This window comes from Odontomachus brunneus, unplaced genomic scaffold, assembly GCF_010583005.1.
Source record: "Odontomachus brunneus isolate Ranch 3 - 2012 unplaced genomic scaffold, Obru_v1 Obru_scaffold_003, whole genome shotgun sequence".
In the NCBI taxonomy this organism is placed as follows: Eukaryota; Metazoa; Arthropoda; class Insecta; order Hymenoptera; family Formicidae; genus Odontomachus; species Odontomachus brunneus.
The window spans coordinates 4,364,833-4,372,918 of record NW_022639453.1 but is presented as its reverse complement, the minus strand read 5'-3'; the positions used below and the strand labels follow the sequence as shown (position 1 = coordinate 4,372,918).

At 34.8% G+C, this 8,086-nt stretch overlaps 1 protein-coding gene across 4 annotated transcripts in view; it reads right to left on the bottom strand.

Moving 5' to 3' along the window:
- LOC116843614 (semaphorin-1A-like) overlaps positions 1 to 8,086 on the bottom strand; it is a 711,737-nt gene that overhangs the window by 310,803 nt on the left and 392,848 nt on the right. The gene's annotated exons all lie outside the window — the stretch shown is intronic.

Below are 8,086 nucleotides of genomic sequence, written 5' to 3'. Positions count from 1 at the left end.
TTTTTTTCAAATCAAAATAGTGCAAAAGCACATGTCGAAAAAACACTTTATCGCGTTCCATTTTTCACAAAGCAAAAGAAATTGTTGTTTAGGAAAATAATTGTGTATGCTGACTGAATGTTATCGAGAAATGTCGAAATTAATCACAAACTACCTGTTTCGTTAGTAATGACTACTAGAACTGTTTGCATTGCCATCTAACATTTGCGGGCGGAAACTAAATTAAGGTCCTAATATGTCAAACAACAAAATGCCTTAATAGAAATTGAACCATGTTGGCGCCACGTGAATTTATGTCTGATATCACTACTACTAGTAATGTAACGCTCACTTCTCCTAGTAGATAGATAAATAAGTGATGATTAATGAAATTATAAATTACAATTATAAGATAAAAAATTATAAGTACTTGTTAGCCAGTAATATCACGCTCAATTCTATTTCTTTGAAAATTTTATGAAATTAACGTATACTCAATTTTCATTTGCTACCTAATGTTTTAAAACAGTGGCGATATGATAGATTATATATTTTAGAATAGACAGCGCCATCTGCTCTATCATATTTGATATGTGATGGCTAGATAACAGCTATATATATCGCAAACCTGATTCTATATTTCAGCGAATAATCAGCCAACAACGAGTTAGAAGAAGCTAAAATGTTGTCTAGCCTGTACTAGCTAGATACTAGTTTTTTACTTAACACTACCCTTATAGAAATATCATACTAAGAATCATTGATAATTACTTATTATCCAGTATTTTTAATACTGAAAATAAGTAATTATCAATGATTCTTAGTATGATATTTCTATAAGGGTAGTTAGGCTAATTATATTTCTACTCAAGTGGATAGCGAATTATAGTTATTCCTTGTTCATCAAAATCTGTTCCCTCGTACGTTATGATTCGAGACGTAGTCATGGCTAGATATCTATTTTATAATTTTGCATAAGCATTATACGCAGAATCAAAGTCGTTCAATATTTGGCGTGCAATCGCGCGACATCACCGTGCCGTCTCGAAACGTACTTCGAGGACGAGATTGATTGTGTGTCTTATCAACCGAGCGTATAAGTCCCCTAAAAGTCGCTCTCCCGACTCGAGGAAAGTTCCTCTTTTGAAAAAGATCGAATCTTCTATTATCTCGTCTTATCGTAGGCGGAAATAACACTCGTTCGTTCGAGTTGGCGGCGGCGACGGCACTCGAGCGACTAAACTTGCGACGGCAATAGGAGGATGATGGCGGTGGTGGCAGCGGCGACGGCAGCGGCGGCAGCGGCGACTGCTGCAGACTCAATTAGCTCCACGGAAAACTTTCATGGAGGGATTACGATGTCAACAACGTCTTTCTTGCGCGAATGACGTTCCGCACGTCAGGCAAAATTGTTGTTTATCGAAATGGCAGTCTTCCAAGCGCGCGGCCCGCTGCGCGCCGTCAGCTTTTGAAATCACGTCAAATGCTTGACTATTTAGTTTACTCTGCCCCACCGCGCGTCCTTATCCTCCTTTCTCTTTTCGCTACCGAGCCCCTCGGGAACGCGGATTATTTCTCGCGTCTCGACCGTTTAAGAAGCATCTCGCGATTTCTATTAGTCGTACAAAATTTGAGAAAAATCAAGTGTGACGTCAATCGCCTCTTCTCGCGCGATGAGTTTTCAAGACGCAGATTCAACATCGCATTCGTGTCAAAAGCTCAGTGGAAGAAAGATTTCAATACTTTTACCTCGGTGAATTTCGGAACGCATTCAATATGCATTAAAAGTTATTTTCTGTACAAACGAAGAGAATTCTATAGCAAAAATAGAGATTTGTAACCGACGAATACATCGATCTTCTGATTGATTTATTAATCTTCCATTTCATATGTGTTACTTAAAGTAAACGCATCAATTGTGGAATAGACAGGCAACATGAAATAGAAGTTTATTTTTTCTATAAAGCACTGTACTCTGATGACAACTACTAGAAGTTGCATTTGTTATAAAACTCATCATACGCTAGACGAAACGCTATACGCTATAACGCAGAGCGCTAGACGAAATACATGGAAATATAAAAAATTTTACTACTTTTGTTTCGAAAATTAGACATTGTTATAATCGAATTGCTCAAAGTAGTGTTTGTTTAAAGCAAATCATTAATGTTAAAGTATATCATTAATGTTTAATATTCAATGTACAAGTGTAAAAACATTAATGTTTATATTCAATGTATGCTCTCAATATATTTATATTAATAATGTTTTACCGTTCAATTGCTATTTCTAACTTTCTTAATGACACAAGAAATTTTTGTTTGTCATGCAAGATTCTGTTGATAACATCCTGAGAAATGTAACTAGGTGAATTGAGTCGAGAGCTAGTATCTAGCTAGTACAGGCTAGACTACATTTTCTAGCTTATTACTAACTCTGCTGACTGATTATTCGCTGAAATATAGAATCAGATTTATAATATAGCTATTGTCTAACCATCACATATCAAATATGATATGACAAATTCATTATCGTGTGGCTAGATACCGACGGAGTTCAATTTCTATTAACCTTCTAACCGTGTTCGTTTCGAGTATACTTTGACCATGTTCAGGGTCTAAATAATCCAATGGTAAAAACTCACTATTTAATTGACATATATGTTTTTATATCTTTTATTTTAGCATTATATAAAGTAATTTAGTACAATATGTACTGGCTTTTTCTAAAATAACTCGAAAAGTCATGAAATATTACATTTGTATTTAGAATATTACAAAAACTGTGTGAACTTTGAAACTGCTCTGGGTCAAAAAAGACCCAAAGCACGGCTAGAAAGTTAAGGATGGACTATTAAGTAGATAATTAACAACCTGAAGAATTTTCGTAAAAAAGGAGACAAATTGTCTTCTATTGTTTATTGTAATTCCCGTTTTATGTTTATTTTCCATATAAAGCACGATATTCTTTAATAAGTAATTGCAGTTTCCTTAAAGTACAAAACAATTTGTCCAATGCTTATGAAAGATATTATAAAGGATGTTTCTCAAAAATAAAAAAGCATTTTATTGTGTTATTTATTTTTACTAACATTCTTTTGATTACTAATATCCTTTGAATTTTCCAATGGTTCGTATTATTTTTCTCACTTTTTTTTATTTTTTGTTAGTATTCAAGATGTAATTAAATTTTAAGTACTTCCTTTTATTGAATCTTATATGTAATATATCTTTCAATTTTTCTACGTTATTAGAAATTTAAAATATGCATTTGCATTGATTAATTGAGTAATGTTGATTTAAAAAAAAATATTATACATAGTCGATTCCGTTACTTTATATTTTAGAGACTGAAATTTACTATTAAAAAATTTAAATAAACTTGACTGACACACACACACACACACACGGCCTACTAAAAAAAACACGAAAATTGAAAAAAAATTATACGAAAACATCACAAAATATAGTATAGCTATAATGCGTGTAGTAATTTCCGAAAGATAAATTTTCCTGTCGACACTGATGCGTTCTGAAATTCATGGAACGAAAAATGTTTTAGCTTTTCTTCCGCTGACTGTATAATCGATACAATTGATATTATATCAGGAAACGTTAACGAATGCAGGTAAGAGAAGTCAATTGAATGAAAATGGGCTCGTAAGCCGCTTAATATAAGCCGTTTAATGAAATAGACAATATACATGGCGTGAAGTATTATAAAAGTACAAGAAAAATCTTTCTTTTGCGCGAGAAAAATAGCTTCGGTAAATACTCCATATATTATACCCCGCCCAATCGAACAGTTCGCTGTCGCCATCGTTGCGCCGTGCGATTCTATATCATCGTTTATTATTAATTCCGAATATCAACTCGGACATGGGCGCATATGCAAATCAGAAGCGAGGATATTAATGCGCGTATCGAGGCGTTTCAAGGGAACAAACAGAAAGTCCCAGGATAGTTATCGGGGTTACAATAACTTTTTTATAATAACGCGACGATTAAAATTACGATGTAATTATCAATCAGGGCCCGAACACGGTGACGAGCGATCGGTGTCATGCATTATGGAAAGGGAACGCGTTCAATCGGCCTTACTGCACTCGATATTGACGCGGTTACGTATATATGCATATCGTGATATTTTGATATATTTTCCAATTGATCTTTATTTATATGCCGATTAACATACGCGCATATATGTGACAGATATCAGGACGCAAGGATGACTCGTGCACTCAGGCGTGACCGAAGTATGTAATCGTCATCGGTATGGAACGCATCGGGCGCGAAACGCGAATTCTGCTCGCCCGTGGCGATTTCAACATTGAATTTTTGACGTTGCGTTAGTTTTCCAATATGGCGGAGAGCTGATTTACTGGTGTACAGTGATTGATATAGCATTACTTTTTATTTGAATATTTCTCACGATAACTGTAAACGCGGAGGTCTCGCTGTTTTTGTATAATATATGTGAAGCGAAGACGGATGAAAATAAGAATGAATTCGAGAGTACTTAATTCGCATTTCCGCGGAGGTATCTTTTATCTACGTGGCTTAAAACGGCTGACTTAATCTATTTTGATTTTATTACGTTACGATCTGGTAAACAACCTATTCTTATTTCTATGAACATGTAAGAGAAAATATTATAGTAAAAATGCGGCAATATAAACCTGCGGAGAAAATATCATAGTAAAAATGCGGCAAATTTTTTATAATTTTTTAATTTTGTAATCTTCTTTCGTATAAAGATTATGGCCGAAATTATTATATATTTAAAAATATTTGGTACGTATGCGTAAGAAATAGCATAACTATCATCTGTTAGCGGATGTCTCTGCTAAATTAATTAATGCACAAACCGTGTACTTGGACCTTACCGACAAAGTCGTGTTTGCGAAAATATACAAGCTCATATTCATGCAAAGAAGAGGTGAGGATATCTTCGCCGAGCAACCGTTGCGTGTGTCAATGTGCGTAATCAATTTTCGTTAATAATAAGCGAGTCCTTAATCTGTTAGTCGCTTCAGCATATTTTTGTGAAGATCTATTCTGTCTTGCTCCTTAACAAATGCAAAATAAGATAATTTTAGTTTTTTCATTTATATTAATATAACATGTGATTTTCTAGAATTAGAATATGGATGTATCATTTCTGACAACATGCTGAAAATTATACTATATCTGTCATAACGAGTTGACATGCGTGATCTCATATAGTACTTCGCACTAATGTGACTTCACTTGTACACTATTTACTCTTTTTTGTTATTTTAATTATTTCATGAAAGAAAATTACTTTTATTATACAAAAATTTCTCTTATCATACAACACAGAACGTCATCCTAATCCTCATCATACGATTAACAATCGATTATTCTTACTATATTTCATACTATATTCTTACTATATCAGATTATTCTTACTATATTTGCAAAAATCACAATTACTTATCACATACAGAAATTATAATTTTTCTATATTGTGGCACACGACATTGAATCTACTATCGTGAGTTCAAAACTTCGAGTATTATAAACAACATTTGAATAATGATAATAATATATAAATGATATAATGATAATAATATTTTCATTCAAAAGCATAATACTGATCAAGGAAGCATAATACTCATCAAGGAAAGCACTATCAGAAACATTCGTAACTATAGGGTATTCAATAGAATGCACGATGTTGAATGGACTTTACATGAAACATATCGGTATATTTTCCTCATTTTTGGTCCGCCATATTGTATATCTTAAATTTCTTGACTTTTGGGATCTTGAATTTCTAGATTCTGATATTAAAACATTATTAGCGATTTCAAAAACTATTGAATAAGTATTTAACCAAAAGCTGATTTAATTGACAATTCTTCCATGTTACCGACTCTAGGTGTCTCTGGATCGATGGAATAATACAATTTTGACGGATTTTCAGGCTTTTCCAGTCTTCCAGAAAAAGACCATCCATATCTTATATAGTTCATAGATACCCGTGGACATTGAATTTTAGATTCTATCTTTAGACGGAAAATTGATCTTTTTTAATATCCTCCTTTCAAAACATTCGAAAATTTACTCAGTTGCTCTCAAATCGGACTTTTCTCTTCTTGAACTGTAATATTTCTCCAATTTTAATGAAACTGAGGAAAAGTACTTATATCCTAAAAGGAACATTTAGCGATTCCGTTTGCACCGTTTCTCTCATGATAAATACGTAAATAGAGCAACTTGCGAAAGTGCCCTGGTCTTCATTAATACTCATAGATTCGAAACTTAGTGTCGCTTTCGACGGTTTTCTTACTTCAAACGCTTGCTAGATGGTTTTGATATTTCTTTCTCAAAAAATTTTTTATTTCATCGCTTTATACAAATAGTACGCGCAACTGATGCAATCTAAGAAATTGATTAAATAATTACTTGTCTCTACGCACGTGAAGATTTCCAACACAAAGAATGTCATGTCTTTTCTGTCCACTAGTACCTAAGACAATCTTAACAAAAATTAATTGACATATAGTTGAATCATCGTCATTGTATATTATATCAGTGCGTGACATGTATGTAAAACATGACTGTACAGTTTGAATTATGTTGCAAGTTATTTTATTAATGGTATAGTCGTGAACAGAAAGGTTGTCTGTTATTTTTGAAGTGAGTTTTTAATCTCATTCGTTTTGTCTAATAAAAGAATTTTCCCACAAAAGAAAAACAAATTTTTCTATTGGAGAGGTGAAGAGTTCACAAATTTATTTCAAAACTTACGGACAATCTTTTTTATTCACGATTTTTATAATCTACATTGTAATTAGTGATGTATTTCTTAATATTCGATAGATTTACTATTCCTATGGTAATTTTTAGACTATGAGTATATAATCTAGTTTTATAAAAAATATTGTGGAAAGAAATATAAGTTTAACATAATTTTTATTACAAACTTTCCTCCAAGAAAATTAATAGCTCTTTTTTATCTGCGGATAATTTATCGCAAAAGTAGTGATACGATTAGTCGCTAACTACATAAGATACAACGATAAATCGTTGCGGCGAGCAAGTAAAACTCCGCGGAAGAAAGAAAACAAGCAAGAAATATTGGATAAACTTGCTCAATCGGTTGCATAGTTTCCGAAGGAAACTAATATCGATCGGTAGCGCGAGTTCATTCGAATTGCGCATCGCGGGAACAGATATTAACGTTTTATGGCGTAAGAAAATTTATCGTGGAGAGGAATAAGAAATTTCCGATACGTTGTCTACGTGGCTCGAGCCGGCCTCGTTTCATTTTACGCGAGCGAGGGAATTATTCGCAGAAATGGTGATTCGGCGGAAAAAAAGCGCTTTTCCGGCAATCCCGCGAAAAAGTAGCTAAACTGCATCGAGATGCGACTGCGTCGCCTGGAGATGTCGACGAAGTTTCACGAGTCTCCCCACCGCTATCTCCCATTACGGCTAAATCCTTCAAATCGGGATCGATCGCAGCGGTCGGTCGGCGCGTGGGCTCACTGCATCAGGCGAACCGTAGTGCACGTTGTGACTTTTACGATTCTATTCTAGGCGGGGGTGTTATTGGCCGAGCAGAGCTGTCTTCGATCGATCTCTTCTCTTCGCTATGTTACGGAGTCGCCACGGAGCCAAGATTCTCTCACTCTCTTGCCTCCCTCCCTCTCTCTCTCTCTCTCTCTCTCTCTCTCTCTCTCTCTCTCTCTCTCTCTCTTGCTCACTCTCTGTTCGCGCTAACCCTTCTCTCCTGCGGGTTCTCCCGACTGCCAGTTTCCAGTAGAGTTTCGCGAGTCGCATCGTTCGCCGCGAAGATCAATATCGCTTTTGTGACTTTTGCCCCCACTGTTTCGCAGGAAGCGTACGGTATATACACACACGCGGTAGATCCGTAAGAGTAATCGACGCGGCTGAGAGAACGACCGGCCCGTAACCGCGGCAAATCGTATTTCGAGAATAACGCCCTCGAAATTGTATCTTTAAGCCGCGTGAAATGGTTAGCTCTTCGCTCTCGGTGAGGAATTCTTCTCCCTTTTAATAATATCGAAAAGATTACATATTATGTATATATATATATATATATATATATATATATA